Below are 21,397 nucleotides of genomic sequence, written 5' to 3' on the forward strand. Positions count from 1 at the left end.
TTCACTACAAACTGTAGGTTCCTTAGTTGCCATTGGCTGTATGGGCCAATATAACAGTCCTTTCTAAGGAACATGTTGGCCTACTCAATAACAAGACTACAAGATCGCGCCACTCATCCTACACTCATCTCCGTTCATACTTGGCTTAAAAGTTATTCGTTTGGTTGCCATTGCAGATTAAAGAGTTAAAGAATTCAAGTAAAATTTAGTGTTTAATTCATCACTAGCTTAATGATTGAATTGAAATAATTTCATGTAACATGAGCCTACCTCGGACCGGTGTACTATAACACCAGCGACAGTAATGAAGGGAGGGTCAATCGTAATTAAACCTCAGTGATTATTTATTCATGAGACCCTAATGTACGGACCTACCCGCCCATTTTAACCCGTTCATGCCGCTCTATTCCCCGACTTGACTTGAGATTCTACAGAACCTTTCTTTTTACCAGGTTAATTCCAGTTGTATAAAATGCAATTTTTAATGTCACATCGTGGTATCCTTGAGGTAAATGTTTTTTTTTTGTTTTTTTTTTTATTCTTCAACGGTTTCCCATAAAATCAATTTGTTTTATTTAAAATGTTTTGGTTTGTTGTTTTAAGCAATATTTCGGTACAACTAAGTCTTAATTAAATTACGTTATTACCTGTAAATAACGTCCAGCTAAGTCAATGACAACCTTACTTAAGTGATAATTCATGTCAAAACAACTGTACCTAAACTTATAAAAGTAGCGGTATTGTTTTTTCTATAAATCGATAAATATTAATGGATAGAAGACCAAAAATCTGAGATACTTTACAACTTACTATGAAAAAAAGGGGAAAATAGCTATCACAGCCCATTTTAACATACTGTATAATGAGGTTACTTATTATCTGAGTGACACTGAATGGAAAATTCCTGTCAAAAAACAAGTTCCTCAAAATAATTTTGATATAGACCATAAGCATAACATAAAAGGTTAAATGAAGGATACATCAATTTAGGTAAGAAATACCAAGCTCGTCTTTGCAGAAGCGAGTATCTTACCTAACGTCTATGAGAAATGCTCAATAGTTACTTTCCTGTCATAATTGCGATTCGTATGAATAAATGGTTTTTTTTTTCATAATTATATGGTATCCTGTAATGTAATAAATAAACGATTCCGAAAGAAACCACTGCTACTGAATATTGCATTGATTGTTTGTTTAGTTTATCAATGTAACAGTAATTTATTCTTGAATCTCCCCCATGGAATGGTGTTTTCATGTAAATTTTTTTAGCTCTGTAAGTTCTCCGATGTAAAATATTTGTTTTCTGAATAGCTTAAACCATAAACAATCTCCTAAAACATACAGCCAAAATAATGCAGATTTAAAATAGGTATATAAAATACGCATGTTTGCAACTTTACGTTATTTTTTAAATGTAATTGTTCAAGTAAAGTTTTAGGATAAACAGTCATTGTAAAGAAAGTAAACATCTTCGTACCTGTCACGTAAGTTATGTGAATGTCAAGTAGCCTATGCACCGTCTTTAATATTTATTCATTAAATTACAATTCATGCCGCATTATATTACAATGAACTATGTATACAAGCTAATAAATTAATCACGTTGTCAAAATTTAGTTAGAAAAATTAAATTGGAGCAATGTATTTATCATTAGGCAATGCAAATTCCAATAGTTTTACACAATTATATTCAACCCTATAAATTGACAAATCCATACTCAAATTATTTAACATTGAATACGCCAAGACAAATAGAAATATAATCACACAATGGATTCGTTTTGTCCCATTTACAATTGGTAAACTTATTTAACTCACCTTATTTCCATCGTGCTATATTCCCCACACACTAGACACTAACACTCACACTTACACCGTTTATCAGACCGCACCAGATAGGACACACTGTAACACTAACTCTAGATACTAGACCACGTCTAGACGTAGGTAGACGCGTCTTCTCTCTCTCTCTAAAGTTCTCCATCTCTCTCGCTCATAGCTCAACAATGCGGCAAACCACAGCTGATTAATACATGTCAATTTACAGCGTTTGTTCACATTCTGACGTGATCTCTGATTGGTTGAAGGGTTGTTACGGAGATTTAATTACTCGATTGCTCCGGATCATTTTGACGATGTAAACTATATGATACATTTGCCAAATGTTTGGATAAACCAAAGCGAGATTAGTAGGATTTCACTGCATGTTATTGATCCAGTTGTCATTTTTCTTAATGCTATAAATTGATGACGTCATCAAACAAACTGTAGACGTAAGAGAAAATCCCCTTACAATAATTATTACAGTAATTATAAATTAACTTTGTTGAAACACACGACATACAAAAATAATAAAAGCACATTTTGTAAAATATGTTTTTTGTGGTTCATAATTATAAGTAATCTAGAACAGGTACATACACTATAACAGATGTTGAGTAGTAAATTATTATTGGGCTTAATAATTGTTTTGTGACTTTTTTGTAAACACCATAAGGATTTGATCATGGGTATATTTTCGTTAACCAATAAATGTTACACAACACACATTTTAGTATTAAACATAAATTATTTGCCAAAAGTAGAGTCTTTTCTCCAACTATTTATAGCCTGATAAAATGAATATTTTTTATTTATAATTTCTGTAACTAAATAAACGAACTGCTTATAACTGCTTATACGTGTACAGTTGATTTGATAATCAAATGCTAATTTAAACAGTAATTGTTTATTTTGAACTTGATTCTGGGATACGATGTTTGTTTTAATTGTATTAAACTGTATTAAACATGTCAATACCATTTGTTGATATAAATTACGTTTAAGTGGTTTAACATAGTGTATATTATTTACATATACATGACGTAAGTATGCAATGTTGGTGCAAGTTACTGATAGTCTATCAATACATTAGAGTCACCGTTACCTCTTGGATCATCTGTCAGCGAACTTATAATTTTATACCTCGGAAGTGTTCTAAATTATGTCCAAATTCTGGAAATCATTGATAGTAATAGTTTTGCATATAAAACCCTAGGAATCAATTTTTTTAGATCTTTAACAATATTTTCCAGAATAGAAAAGTACTATGTGCAAAGTATGAAAATAAATTATTAAATTCAAATTGGGACTGTTATTTTTCTCATAAAGCCTAGTGTTTCCCAAAACATTTTTTGACTCTTTGATCAATAGAAACCGAACAATAAAAAAAAGTATTTAAAGTGAAAAATGGAAGTTTTGTATCGTAATGAAAAAGGTTTTTTATACTGAATTTGTCGTTTCAAAGACATCCTTTGACAACAAAACTGTTAATGGCTTCCTATACACGTCGAACAGCTGTACAAGTTTAGCAGGAAGTCCGGAGCCTACAAGAGTTGAAATAAAGCATCAGATGATCAAAGTTAAAGTCAAGTTGGTCAACTTTTCAGGCAAAGAGTGCTTTGTGTTCTATCTACTCGTGTTTTACAAGTGTATGGTGTTTCGGAAGGAACTTTATAGAAAGAGTCTAGAGATTTGTTTTCGTAAATTGGTTTTGTAGACATGCCTAAAACAAAATTTTTATTTATGACTTAAGCGAATGACTTATTATTTGTATCAAGCTGCTGTTTCACTTGCCTTTTTAAATTATTGTTATTTATAGCAGATTTTTTAAAGATTTACTACTATTAATTATAGATGTTAAATAAACTGCGAATGAATAATTAGGAAGACTGTATTTAGAAATTGCCCGACAATGTGTGCTCTTATGAGTATCATTTAGTGGGTGTCGAACCAAAATATAATCTACCAGAGCAGGATAACATCCTTAGAGCTACTACCTTCGAAACTACATACTGCTAAACTGCTGTAATGAGAGTACAAAGCAAGACAAATATGTTTACATTTTTATACCATTAGTCCATTACGCGAACGCAAAACATTAGTATACTAATTATATTTAAGTTAGTCTACAAAAAATTTAAGTACACGTTAAAATTAGCTAAAGAAAATAATTCCTTTCAAGTGTGAAATTCAAACGTCAAACAATTAAAGAACCAATAAACAGTCTAATGATTCAGCCATATACACAACTGTCGAGATTAATTTGACAGTAAACTACCAACTACAGGATCTTCCGGGACGTCGATCGTTAAAGTCCAGTTAAACAAACTGAGCCGAAGTGTAAATCCGGATTAGGGAATGTAAACACTTAATTGATAGAAATAAATCGGGTTTTGTATTCAGAAAACAGTGAGATTATTTCAATTAGAAGGCAAGGCTTAGTGTTAATAACATTGACAATGAATTGTAAAAGGTTCTTAATTTTTTTTTAAGAACCAATATGCTTACGTATGTTTCTAAATTTTTAAAGACATTATGTATGTTTTACCTGTTTGCCTGGTCGATACTGATTGGACCAATTCGTGATTTACAATAATTTTACAATTTACAATTTACTTCAATCCATGTATCATATGAGCTTTTTCAAATAAATGTTTGCTAGAAATTTGCTTGGTTTTCAGATTCAAACCAAGAGAGTTACACCTAAGCTACTCGCATTTGAATCTGAAGGCCATTGGTTTAATCCTCAGGGGGGACGATTGTATCATTGGGTTATCGATTAACTATGTTATTTAAGAAAAGAACTATAATTGGGGCCTCTTCCCGTACAAAAAACACACAGATAACAAGATGGTAAGATTATCTTTCGTATTGTTACAGTAACAAAAAGTGGTTGCAATAGTCTTAATAATGACATTTTACTTTCTCTCCCTATGAATGTGGAAAAAATATTATTTTCGTCAACATTTTCGAGTTTTAAGTTGTGGGTGGAGATATCCGTTTTGGGTCCCCTAAACCAAAAAAGTGTTGTCTGTGTGTTTGGATGTGTACAAAGCTACAAAACAATAACTTTAGTCCGATTTCGATGAAGTTTTTGGTAATCTTTGAAGACTCCAGGGATAAAAAAATGTTAATTTTGTTTTTTATGGTGATTTTTTATAAAACCCATAAAATAATTTAAAAAATCGTATTTTTACAAACAAACTCGACTCAATTTGATTGCAATTTACTATGTTTTAGCATTTTTAACTCTTAAAAAATGGTACAACCCTCATTGGTGTAAAGATTACGGTTTAAGAGTTAATGCAACTTATAATTAGATTAATATTGTAAGATGGTATGTGCGTAAATTGTGTTCAGTCAAAATAACGCTAACGTGTATAATTTCATAAACAAATTACCATCTTGCATACATAATATACCTCTATTTTAGCAGACATTTTTTACTAATAAGATGGCCTAATAGATAAAAACAAGTCTTTTAAGAGAATCAGTTGTTGAATCAACAAGCATTATAAAAATATATAGCTCCCTTACACGAATAAATCATAAGTCTCTAAAAACAAGCGTACTGTTTGCTGAATAAATTTACTGGATTCGCCAACATAAATATAAGAATGGGTTTTTATTCCACGCGCGTCTTCAAGTACGTGAGCCAGAATAAGGTATCACCATATCAGGGTTGTAAGGCGAGGATACATTCTGGCAAACTTCACTGGATTATTGAACACGTACGGCGATTCATTTTTCACCTCACAGTTCTACATTATAATCGTTGAAATAACAGAAATAAATTCTGGTAAACTCCACTGGGTTATTGGACACGTATGGTAATCCCTCACAACATATGAGTCATTTTTTCGTTGTGAGGTAGAAATATATTCTGGCAACTGCTGGAACATTCGATTTAAAAATTGGTATTTGTATTTTTGAAAGTTGAATCAAGCGAAATATTGTACTTGTGCTCCAGTCAACCATAAGCGTCGGACACTTGGGTAGAATTAATTAACTTATAGTTTTGGATCAGTATTTTTACAGTTCAAATATTTTATATTCATTAGAGCTATTTCGAAAATGGTAATTTGAGTGAGGCTATTTCAGGTTAGGTTTTTTATTTCTTCAGTTTCTCGTGTAATTTGGGGTACTGTGTTATGGGATAATCCCTATCTTCTAATGATGGACCTGGAAATTCTAAATAATTGTTGTAAATTGTAATCCACTAATACTCCGTTATGTGATGAATGTACTGGGCGAATATCAAACTTTGGGGCTTCTCAGACCATCAGGTTAAAAACAATTTAATCTGTGTTAAATGTGGAAAATAGCGTCATGCTAAACTCTACAGAAAAATAATTTCGGTTGAGTGGAGTTATATTAGTAATCAATCCATCTATCTGACTAGGATCTATAAACTGTGGCGTCCCCATCTCAATAGAAATTTATAATGATAATGATAACTATAATGATAAAGATAGTTATCATGCTAGTTTTAAAAAAAACTATTGTTGATTGATTTTAATATGAATACTTTTTTCGATCCCTATTATTGTACAGTTTAACGAATAAAAACTAATGTTTTCACTGCAATAAAATCCAAATCATGTTAAAATGAACAAAATATGAACAAGAATTATTCAACTATTATGACTTATTTAATCCTAACCTCCAATCGTGTGTTGGTCTTAAAAATATAAAATTAAATATATTTAAAAAACTGCCAAGAAGACTGAGTTCTCACGGATGAAAATTAAATTGACTGAATGAAATGCACCGATACTGGCTATGATATACTGTACAAGCCGCCACAGAGTATATAGCTAGCTCGTCGTAGGACCATGTTATATGTCAGGGGACTGTAGCTGCATCATCTATCATTGGAACATAATGATCCCATTGTAATGACACACACACACGCACACACACGCACACACAAGTGAGAGAAGCTGTTTAAATACCACATCGTTGTCATTTTGACTGATTGGATCGAGAGTAGCGATAAATCGTTCCGAAATATGTATTTCTGATTTTTACGTAATGTGCATTTTGATTGGGATTAATCCTTTGATGATTGATTGCGTTTAGTCGCTCAGTAAGCTTGATTTTTTTATATGTGTCCTTTATATCGGACTCTTACTCAATCGAACCCCATCACTTTGTGAATCGTATTACATTTTCCTTTAATCTATTCATTTCCTATATCTTGTACATTATCATCCTAAATTCCTAAAGGCTCAAAAATGTAAAGAGTTGTTAGCAACCATTGTTTGTGTTTTTTGAGTGAATATCAATTGGCAAGGAATTCATGGTCACCTTTTTACACAAAACAACACTTCTTTTTGATACTAGGTGGTGGAATCAGATATTTGCTGAATCGTCTAATTGCCAAACATGATTTCTTTAACTGATTAAAACGTGAAAAATACTTGGCATCGATATCACTAGATTACTTGTTAGAATCGACCAAAACATCAAGTGAAGTACTTTTCTAAACTATCTTTTTCTAAGTGTTTTCTTCATGTATTACTTGATTTGTTTGTTTAAACCCTTGAATATAACTGAAAGAATTGCAATACATACTGTATTTTGTAATTATTGCCTAGGTTGTCAAGCGGTTATACCAAGCGCCTTCCCAAGCGATCACGGTTCTAGACCCAGCTGTCACTTGTTGGACTGTTTATGAAAGTTCAACATTGTAACAAAACCAGGGTTTGGATCATTTCCTAAAAAACGTGAAAATGTCCATGGTAAAACCATCGATCTCTATGGGTAAAACATAGACAAAGAAATCAGTAAAAATGGAGACAAATAAAACTACAGTACCCTACTTTTAAAATCTCATCTCTATAGTATTAAGTCTAGTATTATGTCATCAAATCGATCATAGGCTCGAAAGTTGAGCTTGTCCTTGTAAAAATTAAGTAATTTATATTCATAATGACGCCATGTTACGTTGGGACCCTTGACCCTTCACAACCATATCATGTTACTTGTTATCTTCGGTGATGACACCCGCTGTAAAGCATTATCTTTTACCTATGTTTAACTGTTTTAAGGGATTACCCATGAAGATGTGAGTTAACAGTACATATGTCATTATGAGGCTTAAATCCAGGACCTTCATGGAAGAATTTGAAGACTACCCGATCATTTATGTAAGACTTAATTACATATATATATACAGGGTGAATCTTCTAAGCTGTCCTAAACAGATTACAGACGAACGGCTTGACATACAGAGATGAAACAAAACTTTTCCCCACTAATTCATACCCAAGGAACAACGTAAAAATATTTTTAGCATTTTTAAAATACAGAGTGTTCAAGAAACTGGGGGTCATGGGTTCGAATCTCAGAGTTTTCAAATGTAAACATATGTCATGTTATGCATAATTTTAGAGCTTTAGACTAGACAAACAATTTAGTGAAAACAGAACTCATTTATCTTTGTCCGTTTTGTTGTTTTGTATCTTGTCCGACTTTTAAATTTAAACCTACCGTCTATCTTTGGTCGTTTTCTAGTAATTAACCAAAAACTCCAATTGCCCATGTAAAACCCATGTTAAACGCACAGTATCATGTGAATAGTGTATCTGCATCCACTAATCTTCAGTACTGCACGTTTAACATGGGTTTTATATGGGCAATTGGAGTTTTTGGTTAATTACTAGAAAACGACCAAAGATAGACGGTAGGTTTAAATTTAAAAGTTGTTTGTTTTTACAAGACCTTCAAAATTATACACAATTTTACATATGTTGCCATTTAAAAATTTTAATTTACAAGGCTACCAACTTAAAAAAAAATTAAAATCATAGAAAAAATATTTAGTTTTTAAAATGTTGACTTGTCGTATATTAAATTAAAGCTGAACCCACGAGGATTAAGAATTTTTAAACAGAACGAAAATAAGTTTAGTGGTTGTCAAGATACAGGGTATTCTGTAAGTTTCAATATTTTCTTTAAAAATGGCCGCCATTTTGAAACGGACAAAGATAAATGAGTTCTGTTTTCACTAAATTGTTTGTCTAGTCTAGAGCTTTAAAATTATGCATAACATGACATATGTTTACATTTGAAAACTCTGAGATTCGAACCCATGACCCCCGGTTTCTTGAACACCCTGTATTTTAAAAATGGTAAAAATATTTTTACGTTGTTCCTTGGGTATGAATTAGTGGGGAAAGGTTTTGTTTCATCTCTGTATATTAAGCCGTTCATCTTTAATCTGTTTAGGACAGCTTAGAAGACTCACCCTGTATACTTAAGTATAATTAAGGATATCGTAGTCGTACTATATACAACGCCACAAATTTACACAATGTTTGCAGGTGAATATTTTATGCTATTTTTACCGAGGTTTAACATTTTTTAGATAACCATCCAAATTCAATTGTATAATTGCCTGTAACGTTACGTCCCCTTAATTATCATTTAAATGCAATCAATTCAACGCCTCCCACAAAAAATTAGTAGATTAAGCGGCCGGGTCGGATTCCAACTGAGTGATCGTGTAGATTACAGATGTAGATTACAATTAGATGTTAGATTTAGATAGCAAGAGTTATGCTGCCAGTGCATGTGAGCAGATCGTTTGTTTTCTAAAGTGTTAGCGTCTGACACCGTTTCGGAACGATTGAATGGACTGGGGATCTTTTTGAGAGGGAATGAGATGGTAATCTGGAATATTGTTAATAATTAAAGGATTTGGAGTTTTTATTTTATAAACATAAGAGCCAATATTTTATCAAATAAGTGTTTTAAAGTTTTAAGTCAACCCAAAAGTCTTTAGGTGTAATAAAATGTGTCTTCGTGATATATTTATGAACAAGTTAAATAAATAAGTTAGCCGCATATTGGTTAGTACATATATATTTTTTATCCCCTAATATAAAAAAATCAAATAAATCTCAAAAACAAGGTGAATGGACCAAGACAATATTTATGCAAAGAACTTTATCGCTGAGGATATAAAGTAACACACCACTAAACACAATGGTCCTAATTTTAAGATGTACATTCATATAAAATTGTTTTTACTATAACCACAGTTTAACATACATTTTTGTGGAGTCGAACAGTTTTTGCTTATCACCCCTCATAATTATTTATTAATCATTTTCTATCATTATTTATTTGAATTAATTATCACAAAAATGTTTTAGAATCATTTAAAAAAAATTGAGAAATTATCTAAAGAAGTCAAATTAATTACAAATATTTATAGGCACGAGCCGTTGAATGCTGACTATTCCCTGGATATAGATGTTTTCTTGATCGCTTTGTTACATACTTAGTGCATTTTTGAGATAAATTAGGTATTCGTCCTCAATACGCCACAAGCGGAAAGTCTAGAACAACCAAGATCAAAATCATCCTTAAATTAATTTATAAAATTACGGCATGATAAAATGATTAATGGATCCTTCCCTCGACAGCAGATTTGCAGTATGAAAATTTAAAATGTTTGATCACTTATTGATAATTCATACAAGGCACAGTACCTACAACAAAAGCAAACCCCTGGCTCAAAGCCCAGAAGGTACTAAATCAAAGTAGTGTCGTCTGTATATAAACTAGACACGATGAATATGCTAATGCTTTGCCACTGGCCAGATATCCACTCTACATAACTTATGTGTTCACTGATCACTGATCACTACACTACAGCATGTGCAGCTTGTAGACTGCTGGAGATTGTCGTATTTATTGGTCGCGTTAACAGGTGTTCTGTCGTTGTTTGAGGCCTGTCTTCGATGCGAGGAACAGCGAAAAGTATACTGAAACATTTTGTTTCAGTGTCTTCTCGGTCATAAAAACGTTGACAGTAGTTTCATTTGGTTAACAAAGTACCAGCGTTATCACCAGTCGATGTTTTAACAATTTCCATTTTATGATCAGTATTTTGGTTATAGATAAGATCTTTATTGAATATTCACATGTTTGTAATTAAATAACTAAGCACTCAAATGATAAATGGATAAAGACTTAAATAATTTGGCCAAGTCTTAATGCACCGAAGGAACTTAAATATTAAACCGCGTATTTTTGTCTAAACTACTAGTGTGGAACAACTAGGAAGGAGTACTGTGATCTTTGTGTTATAGTGTCAGTTTCGGTGGTTTTAATATGAACTATACATCAACGATATTATGGGGAAATTGTTCTAACTTGTGAATTTTTTAACGTACTGAGAATTTTTTTAACCCCGTCTCCCTAGAACCGAAATTCAAAACTGTACTATCTCCCCTAGATAAGCAACACACACATTTTATGTATACTTGTACTAATTGCCAAACAACCTAACATTTCACTTAGAAATAAGTTGAACGTTAAGTCTAACTGTACCTGTTCCACCGTAGCCAGTCACTTAGTCATTCCTTGATTATCTGCCTCGCCTCCCTTATCAATTGTTTGTCTGTCTGTCTGTCTAAATGTTGACAGTGCTTCTTCCATCTTTCTTTGTCAAGGGAATTGAAATATTCTCTAGTAACTCCTAAGCATAATAAATCCTTCCTAATGTCATAATCATAATCAACTTTGTGGATGAAACATGAGCTTTCTTGTGTTTGGACGCTCAGGTGAGGAAATTAGAACATGTACAAATATAAAGAGTTAAGCATATTTTTACGCCACACTACATTATTTTGACGAACTTCCCACGCAGGATTTAGTCCAGAAAACAGCTGTTTGCCGCCAGCTTATTCAAATGGGGTTTCATTGCGTACTACTGTTCTGTAATGAGTTTTACCGGACACCAATCAGCTGATTATACTGTATTTAGGTGGCAATGAATGGTTATAAACAAAAACATAAGAGAGGTTATGACTAGTGATTTTTAGTCCTTTAGTTGGTGGAAATATATAAGGATTTGTACAGATTTATTAGTATGGCGTAAACTATCGTACGTAACTCGTCCAAGGTCCAAAATGTGTGTACCGGACTCGTATGGGAACGACCACACTCGTCCGGTACCTAAACACTTATTTTCAGGACTAGTAACGTAATATACTATTGCGGCATTGTTTGACCAATTTGTTGTCGATTACAACATAATAGCATTGACTAGTAGGTAGGTATATATATAGTCAATATTATACTGTAGGTATATAGTCAATGGTAATAGTTAACTTCAAGTGATCGATTAAATAAATGTTCGGAAAGTTATAGCAGCATTGTGTTATTTCATTTTTAACGGATTTAGCACTCTCTCAACGGTATTTGCAGCACTCAAAAGTATTTAGCAGTTGTTCATTGTTTTTGTCTGTGAAATTTTAAGGTTATGACAGATCCCGTACCGTGTTTTATATAAGGCAACAATAAACTACATTAAAACAACAATGCAATACGGAATCGCAGTGGATAGAGTCAATCGTGAACTTTTGCAATCAGTTATTGTTCTATCGTCTTTTTACAATTTGCTAAACAAAATGTTGTCAGCTTCACTGTATTGAAAAAAAAATCTGCCAACAATGTAACAACAGCTGATGACCTCAAAACCTGGTGATATTTCCATTCTAGTCCAAATACGATTCTCTCTTCCCATCTCGCATATCCATAAACTATAACCCCTTCATATCGGTGGAACTCATTAAGTAGGAAAGAAACAATTAATAGTAAAACTGAATGGACTATAAAATAACTAGTAATTTATGATGATCACCACGGAATAGTTAATGATTCCACATCACTGTATATTTATGACTTATGAATATTGTAATGTGAGACGAAAGCTATGAAAATTATGTGGCGTCCTCATTAAACAGTTATGACGGGCTGGAGAGTGATTTATTTCAAATCATTGTCACTATATTTTGGACCCCGCTCAATGGTGATTAATCAAAATGAAAATGTTTAGGCTTTCTTAAAAAAAATCTATTAAATTATAAGAACTATTTTGGATTTTTTTAAATAGGTAGGCCTACCTAATAAAAATAAAATTTAGCTAGTTGGTGAATTTTCTTACTATACAGTAGTTAAATAGTATATTTCATCACTAGGGCTATTTAATTAAGTGATTCTTTTTGACCCGAGGTCAGGTTTTTTGGAAAATGAGCGAGGGTTAGAGAGACACTTTTTGCCCGTGTGGTGAACTATATTTTTCGTCATATTGCATCATTAATTAACAAACTATATAAAACGAAATAATTTTTATGTAAAGATAAAATCTCAAAACGACTTTCAGCTTGTTTTCAATTCTGCTAATGCAAGTAAGCAGCTGTTTAGTAAGTGATTCAATTATTTCGTCTATTACGATTGTGTTACAGTACAATATACCATCGATATGTCGAGCAATCGACAACAATAGGCTAAACCACTACCTAATAAATCAAATGATAAATAATTTCAATCTATACGATTGCCACAATCAAAATTTACAACTGTTTACAACAGCTGATTTTTACTCCCTAGACTAAAAGAGAGTAAAAATGCTACATAGGTACTTTAGACCCTGCTGTTTTTGTTGCAGTATGACGAAAAGGCCATTCACAATCTGTTCTTTCTTATAAGATGGTTTTGGAGTTACCCTACCTATGACGCCTTTTTTCTTAGAGAAATTCAGATTATAGGCTCAAAAGGGTTTTGCATAGAGTGTTCCATCTTAACGGAGAGTGTTCTATTTAAAAACTACATTTGGTGCATGAGAGGTACTCAGAGATTTTCATGTCTGTAAGTATACGGTATCTGTATGTGACCACCTTTGATAAAATTTTTAAAATTAGTTAGGCTGGTTTTGAAACTAAAATTCCACTAATGCCATCTTTGCAAAAACAACAGTTCCTTTAAAAGAAACAAATAATATCACTAAGTGACCAAAATTAAAGAATAACCATATTAAACCTTTATAGATATAACAATTGATAAATAGGCACATAGTTAAAACAAAAAGTTGATAATACATAGGGTAGTACTTCTACAGGGTTTCCTGATTATTACATACAACTTAGAACAAAAGAAATAATTGGTTGGTGAAATGGCTAGTTAAATTATAACAATTTTTATATTCCTTTGAAAAATTATAGAAAAATTCTATTTTGACCTATAAACAGAAACTAATTGTTTGTACCAAGCTGAAGCTTATATATTAATGTAGAATTTATATCCAGGTCTCAGATAATATTCAACACAACAGTGGCTGGATTGGTTGGTATAGGATCAGTTGACCGATTTCCTGTCGGGCTCTCTGTTATGTTTTATAAACAAACACAAATACCATTATCATATCATCGGATTATTGACCTACCTCGGTCCTGAGCCTGAGGTTCTAGCTATTGACAAACAAACATTCCTACACTCCACACCCTCCCTTGGAATATCCGAGACAGGACTTCGTCTTCATTCAAAAATTAAAATAGTCAAAGCTTAAGCCTTATATACTCCCCATATCTTTTTAAATAGCCGTGGAGAAACCCGTTATTTTATACTTTATATCGGTTTCTAGTTTCTATTGAAAGTCCTAAATAAGTACTATAGAAGTAGACCTACAAAAGGTGGTTTTTATTGAATACAATTTGGCGAAAATCTATGATATGGGTATTAACACTCCCATAAGGGGTGTCTAGTGTGGGCTTAACCCAAATATATTGAGTGTATAAAATATTTCTATAAGCCAATAAATTATTTATCAAAATCAAAGTTATAATTAGACTAACATTACATAATAGGTAAATGGTTTGGAGCTAGATAAAAAAAATAAAACTATCAGTTAAAGAATAATTAATTGTCTAATATATATGACTAGCTGTAACCCGCGGGCTTTGCCCCGTTTAACTTCTTAATTTTAAAGATTATCTCGTTCGCATGGCTCAATCACGTCCTGGTTGAAGTTTGTTCGCTACGCTCACTCACCTTTGGGTTGGAGCTCGTTCGCTACGCTCACTCACCTTTGGGTTGGAGCTCGTTCGCTGCGCTCACTTGCCTTCAGGTTAGCTCGTTCGCTACGCTAACTCGCCTCCAGGTTGAAGTTCGTTCGCTACGCTCACTCACCTTTTGGTAGCAAATTAGCTTTTGTCATAAATGTAAAAGAAATAATAGTGCTGCACCCTGTTGGTAATCCTTGTAACTTTAATGCTATTGAACATCATAGAACAGAACCAAGTTGTTTAATTGAAACAGCTGTTAAGATTCATTAATTCCATTTAAATATGAGTACTCATAAGGTTTACATGGGAAACTCTAGAGCCACTGGGGTGGAGCCCGAGAGTCCGATCAGAATAAAAACTTAGTTTTCCTATTTAATGCCTAAAGAATCAGTGTACCATCAGTGTGTGTATTGGAGATGCGTCGGAAGCCTCTCATGTTCCGGAAAACTGACAGTGAGGGGGGGTAAAAGGAATCTCAAAGTGGCCCATGTCAATATAAGGTCTCTAAACACAGCCTTCAATGAGCTGTGCTCAATTGTTGATGACTTTAGTTTTGACATATTAGGGGTTACTGAGACCTGGCTCCACCCAAACACACCCACAGACAGTTATGCTATACCAGGATATTCAATGCTTCGTTGTGATCGAATTGCAAAAAATGGTTACCCAGGAGGTGGTGTAGCATTGTATGTGAAAGACGGCATTGACTTTCAGCTGTACCACTTACCTGATTTCATCGATCCTGGTATTGAGCATCTCTGTGTGGTGGTGAGTTTCAAAGGGAGTAAGTTTGGTATATGTGTGGTTTATCGTCCTTCCTACATAAGGTACACTCGCCTTTCGGATCTGTTTCGCTCCCTTTTTATTGACCTTGCGGTTGAAGTTAAATCAGTCATTTATTTGGGGGATACTAATATTGATATGCTGTCACAAACCTGCGAAACAAATTACTTGCGTAGGCTGATGAAAGAATCTAACACTATACAAATTGTCAGCGAGCCTACAAGGGTGACAGAAACCTCGGCAAAATTGGAGCAGAGTTGGAGTCATAGACACCCCCAGCATAGTTGACCACAGAGGAATGAGGATGACTGATCATAAACTAATATATTGTTGTATATCTTGTAAGAAAGACAAAAGGGGGTCGAAGCTAATCACATTTAGAGATTTTTCTAAATTTAATGCAGATACTGCACTAAACATAATTGCTGATACTAACTGGAATTGTGTGTACAAGCTAGAGTCTCCTGATGAGATAGAGCAATTTATTACTGATCATATAAAGAAAGTGTTTGATGAGGTTGCTCCTATTGTTTGTAAGAAGGTAACACGGAAAAAAGCTCCCTGGATAAATGAATCAATTAAAGAATTGTCAATTGTTAAAAATAAACACCGTAACAAATATTGGAGGACCAGAGATTCTTCAGACTGGTATGAGTATAAAACCATAAGAAATAGTTTGAATTTCATGATCCAAGAGGCTAAGAAAATATTCTTTTCTAACAAGCTTGCCTCATGTGAAAACCCTGCAGAGTTCTGGAATTGTTTAAAAAAATGTGAGATTGTAAGTAGTAAGAGAAATAGTAGGCTCCCCCCAGATTTAGACATTAATATGATAAATGAATATTTTGTCAATATGGGATCTTGTAATGATATAGACATTGAATTGCTAAATAAACTTCAACAATATAAAAAACATGGAGATAACGATAAGTTTGAATTTAAAATGATTACAGAAAATGATGTTAAAGAGGCAATGAACTCAATAAAATCAAAAGCTGTAGGTGTTGATAGTATATCGATACAAATGATAAGATCTGTTAGCCCATATGCAATTGGAGCAATAACACATTTGATAAACATGAGTCTGGCCTCAGGTGTTTTCCCTACAAGTTGGAAGATTGCCCATGTGAAACCATTGCCTAAGGTTGCTGCGCCAAAAACCGTCCAGCATTTAAGACCTATCTCCGTGTTACCTGCTATGTCAAAAATAATGGAAAAGATAATAACTAAACAAATTGCTTCATTTCTAGATGACTTTGATATATTGCCTAAGCTACAGTCAGGGTTTAGAAAAAACCACAGTACTTGTACTGCACTGACTAATATGTTTGCGGATCTATTCGATGCCAAAGATAAAGGCCTATACAGCACATTAGCTATTCTAGATTATTCCCAAGCATTTGACTCTATTGATCATGAATTGTTATTGGCCAAAATGAAGTGCTATGGCTGTAGTGAAAAAGTTGTTTGTTGGTTTCGGTCCTATTTGGAGTCCCGACTGCAGGTTACCAAAATTGGGAGTGAGACATCAGATCCGCTTTGCAAATTGCGTGGTGTTCCTCAAGGTAGTTGTTTAGGACCTGTGCTGTTCAATTTGTACACGTCTGACTTGTCCAGAAGTGTAGAATATTGTACGGCACACTTGTATGCTGATGACTGCCAACTACACTTGTCATACAAGCCAGACAAGACATCAGAAGCAATCCAGCTCATCAATGCTGATTTGCACAGCATTTTTCAATGGTCTGTCATGAATGGCCTTGGATTGAATGTTGACAAGTGTGTAGTCATGCATACTGGACCAAACATTATGATGCAGGAATTGAGTAAATCTGCTATAGAAATCACCCTTGATGGCATGAGATTGTCTGTTTGCGACACTGTCAACACACTTGGTGTTGTACTTGACAAAGACCTCTCTTTTTCTGACCATGTCACATCTGCAGTTCAACGTGCAGTGGGTAGACTGAGAGGTCTTAGCAGATTTAAAACTCTACTGCCAGAATATGCCAAAATGCAACTCATGCGGTCCTTGGTCCTCCCAGCCTTTACATATTGCTTTCCTGCATATGGAAACAGCATCTCTAAGGAGGATATGGCACGAGTTCAAAGAATTCAAAATTCTGCAGTAAGGTTCATTTTTGGCCTTAACCGCTTTGACCACGTGTCCTCCTTCCGAGATGCTGCAAAGCTCATCCCAATGGATGAAATATGCAGGAGGCTGACCTGTTGCCTGGTCCACAAAGTGCTCACGCTGGGAGAGCCTCAGTACCTCAGCGAGAGGCTTAAGTACAGGGGGGAGATCTGCCTGCGTGGTACTCGTTCCGACCGCAGGCTTCACTTTCCTAAAGTGAGGCTTGAGGTTGGAAGAAAGTCATTTTCTTATTTTGGCCCGCAGTTGTATAATGGCCTCCCTCAGGACATAAAGAGCTCCAAATCGTATGGCTCATTCAGGGCCGCAATGCATAAAAACAAATGTAAATTGTAAATGTTTTTTCTTTGTAGTTTTTTGTATATTAAATTTCTGTATATATTAGGTTAGTTTAGTTTTAGTTTGACTTGAGTAAGTTTGAAAATCATGTATATGAAACTCGCTTGTAAATAAAGGCCTTTTTATTTATTATTTATTTATTTATTTACCAAATTTCAGCCTCCTAGGTAAATGGGAAGTGGGAGAGTTAGTGATGAGTGAGTGAGTGAGTCAGTCAGTCAGTCAAAGAGGGCTTTGCCTTTTATATATATAGATTTCTATGGAAATAACAATAGTAAGTATATGTTGGCCAATTTATATTAATGTTAAATCAAAATTAACATTACAAAACAGTACAAAATTAACAGAAATCTTTAGAGAAAGCACAATATTGCCTTGTTTTATTTTTATTTGTAATATGAAAGAAAATTTCTAGCCACTATTAACCTCCCTAAGTCTTTAGTTTGGGTTCAATTGACAGTAATAAAAGAAGCAACCCAAAACCAGTGACAATAGCAAGTTTGGGCTCATTAGTATCAAGTAGCTACACGCTGTTACTTTTCCCTTACATTTGAGTTCATGTTCAAAGTAATCTCTAATAATTTAAATCAGGCAAATAAAAATATTTTTTGTAGGTTTTCACAATGAAGTTATTAGACAACAGTCAAATATCCTTTCCTTACAACCAAACTCATAAATGGCCGACAAAAGAAACTGGTTTTTTCTGATATTGAAGAAATTATTTTTCTAGTGCGCTTATATAACAATAGGTTTGTTTAATGCTGTATGTTCAATTGATATTGAGCATTTTCCAACCAATCATCATTTTACCCAACAGTGGACAATCAACATACGTACCTACATAGAATAACTACCTAATTTTGTATGTAACTTTAAACATTACATTATCATTATGATGACTATGATAGATCTTGATACTTTTTTGCCAAATAATTTACCAAATTAACTTAATTATGTTCTGTAAACATTATTAGGAAAGGGATTGGTTAATTATTAGTCAATAATTCACATAAATGCAGGTTTTAATAAACCCATAAAATGTTTTAATATGAATAAACAAGCATTTATAATGTAATAAAATGTTTTTGTAAAAAAAAACGTATACGGACAGAAAGAGGCTAAACAAAACGCATCATGACATATTTCTAAATAAACATTTTGCTTATATTCACCCAAAGCATCACTACTTTAACTATGTCCCTAACTTTTTTAAACGCCTAGTATAATATGAAGCACTGACTTACCCAGACTTTACGTATTCCAAAATTATGTAGAGGGTATACCTGACGAATGTGAAAGCCAGTGGTTTAAGCCTATGGCAAATGATGTGTTTGTAAAAAAAAACTGTTTAGAAGCTATCAAAAAACTCCCTTAAAATCACAAAAATTTATTGATTTTTTGATTAACAAATTAATTTAGCATAGATTGTTTCCAAATTGATGAATTTCAGTCCGGCTCCATATTGATCACTGCTATTGTGACTTCTCGTTGTGGCGTGGTAGGTAGTGGGGTCATCAACAATCGGCTCGAGTATCTCGGGGGGGATGGTGCCGGTGGGTCGTCGTTCCACCTACCCCACAGCCAGATACCCACCGACACCACAGTGACAACGGCCCCCAGCCCCCCTACGGCCAACAGGGCACCATGCTCCTCCCTAAAGAAACAGACCAAATTTTCTAATTGTAATACAGTTTTACCAAACGTACTTGGAAACAAAGATTGTTTAGTACATTGTTTTACATTCAATGGCTACTGATTGGATTATGTTAGACGCTGTAAGGTTTTTTTTTAGCTTAATAACTAAACGTGGTCTAAAACTTATTTTTTTCAATAATTAAAATAACTAAGAACTCTCCGTACTAGATCTACTACTAATATTCTGCATAATAGAGCCAGAAAATAGTACTTACCAAGCCCTCCTTAGGGCGTCCATTTCAAAAGGAGAAGGATATGCTGGTCTAAGGGATCGGAAGGTTGGAAGTGGAGTAGGCTAACGCTTCTAAATTAAGCTTCTGTGGAACGCTTCTCAGTAGGCTACGCTTCTAAACGAAGCTTCTGTGGAACGCTTCTAAGTGGACTGACGCTTCTAAACGAAGCCTCTGTGGAACGCTTCTAAGTGGACTGACGCTTCTAAACGAAGCTTCTTGGATTCTATGCAGAAGTTAAGTGTTCTTGTTATTCAACTAAGGTTGATTATTGTTAGAACAAAAAGTTAAACCTTTTCAGTTGAATTCAGGTTGAACAATAAAATGGTTTCCAGGGTAATGAAATATGTGAATATGTACATTGTAGCCAGGTCAACTATACAATTACAAAATACTTGCTTGGAAATAGTGTGATAAAAATGTATGAAAGCATTTATGGTGGTTGACTTTTTTATAAGACTTTTAGCGAATTTCCCTATAGGGAAGTAGCTATTACCGTAGGTGGCACGGTAAGGCCTAGACCCGGGACCGATTAACTTTTTTGTTTTGATGTCCCCAGAGGCCAAAAACACCATTCGTTCAAAATTTGATATATGTACATATATTTATATATATATATGTCTAGCACCTCGGCATAAGCCGGTTTTTCACGTACAAACTTAAAGCACATGCCGGTCCGAAGGCACAAGTCGGTCCGTTTAAAGGCAGAAGCCAGTCCAGGCCGGCAACTGCCTCAGGGCTGTATACATTCTGACCTGCATCTGCCGCAGTTTTGTAGAATGCCCTGACTGTCTAGTGGCGCAGCTTGTGGACATTCTACCAACTAACACTTAAATGAGGGGAAATGTTGATGTCCATCCCTTCTACCTGAGGACCGGCTTATGCTGATCGGGTGTAAAACATTATTGTTTCGAGAGAGAAAAAACTAATGAGTTGTAATAAAACTCATCTGTGTAAAATTAACAGGTCGCCGTGCGTTAACTTCGAAATCAAATACATACTGATAATAATTTGAAATCTATTGAGAGTTAGCCCCATAAGAATTATGTAAACAATTTTACCATATTTTATATCTTTTGGTTTGTCACAGAAACATGATTCTCTTGTCAAATTAAACTTATGATCGGCTCGACTCTGGTTTTAATAATCTGGGTTTAATACATGGTTTTATTAATAAGTACAAAAAGTGTTAATATATAATGGTTATGGTGTCAATGTTAGACAGTAGTGTGTATTATAAAAAAAATCTGCTTTGTATTTTAGTATATAACAACGATACCTTTGATTTCACTCAAAAAACATATTTCGCAAGTTACCATTTGTCATTTTGAACGATGTTAGGCCCTACTCTCGGGTCAACAAGCATAAATAGATATGAGCCTTTACTGCCACGTAACCAGTAGACTTATAAATAAACGGTATCAGCATTCTGACACATACTTTCTCCCATAAGTTTGTCAACAACCTTTATCATGTGTAAGCGGTGAGAGTAAATATACGGAAATGGGATTTGTACA

At 34.0% G+C, this 21,397-nt stretch overlaps 1 protein-coding gene across 1 annotated transcript in view; it reads right to left on the reverse strand.

The window, feature by feature from the left end:
- Positions 1-19,080: 19,080 nt before the first annotated feature.
- Positions 19,081-21,397, reverse strand: part of LOC129002318 (WASH complex subunit 5-like) — a 44,890-nt gene continuing 42,573 nt past the window's right edge. The window contains exon 25 of the mRNA XM_054430022.1: positions 19,081-19,609. The gene's annotated coding sequence lies outside the window, so the exon portion shown is untranslated. The remainder of the gene's footprint in view (positions 19,610-21,397) is intronic.

The sequence above is a fragment of the Macrosteles quadrilineatus genome, unplaced genomic scaffold (assembly GCF_028750875.1).
Source record: "Macrosteles quadrilineatus isolate MER2022 unplaced genomic scaffold, UCM_ALF_1.0 Scaffold_9__3_contigs__length_116548681, whole genome shotgun sequence".
Taxonomy (NCBI): Eukaryota; Metazoa; Arthropoda; class Insecta; order Hemiptera; family Cicadellidae; genus Macrosteles; species Macrosteles quadrilineatus.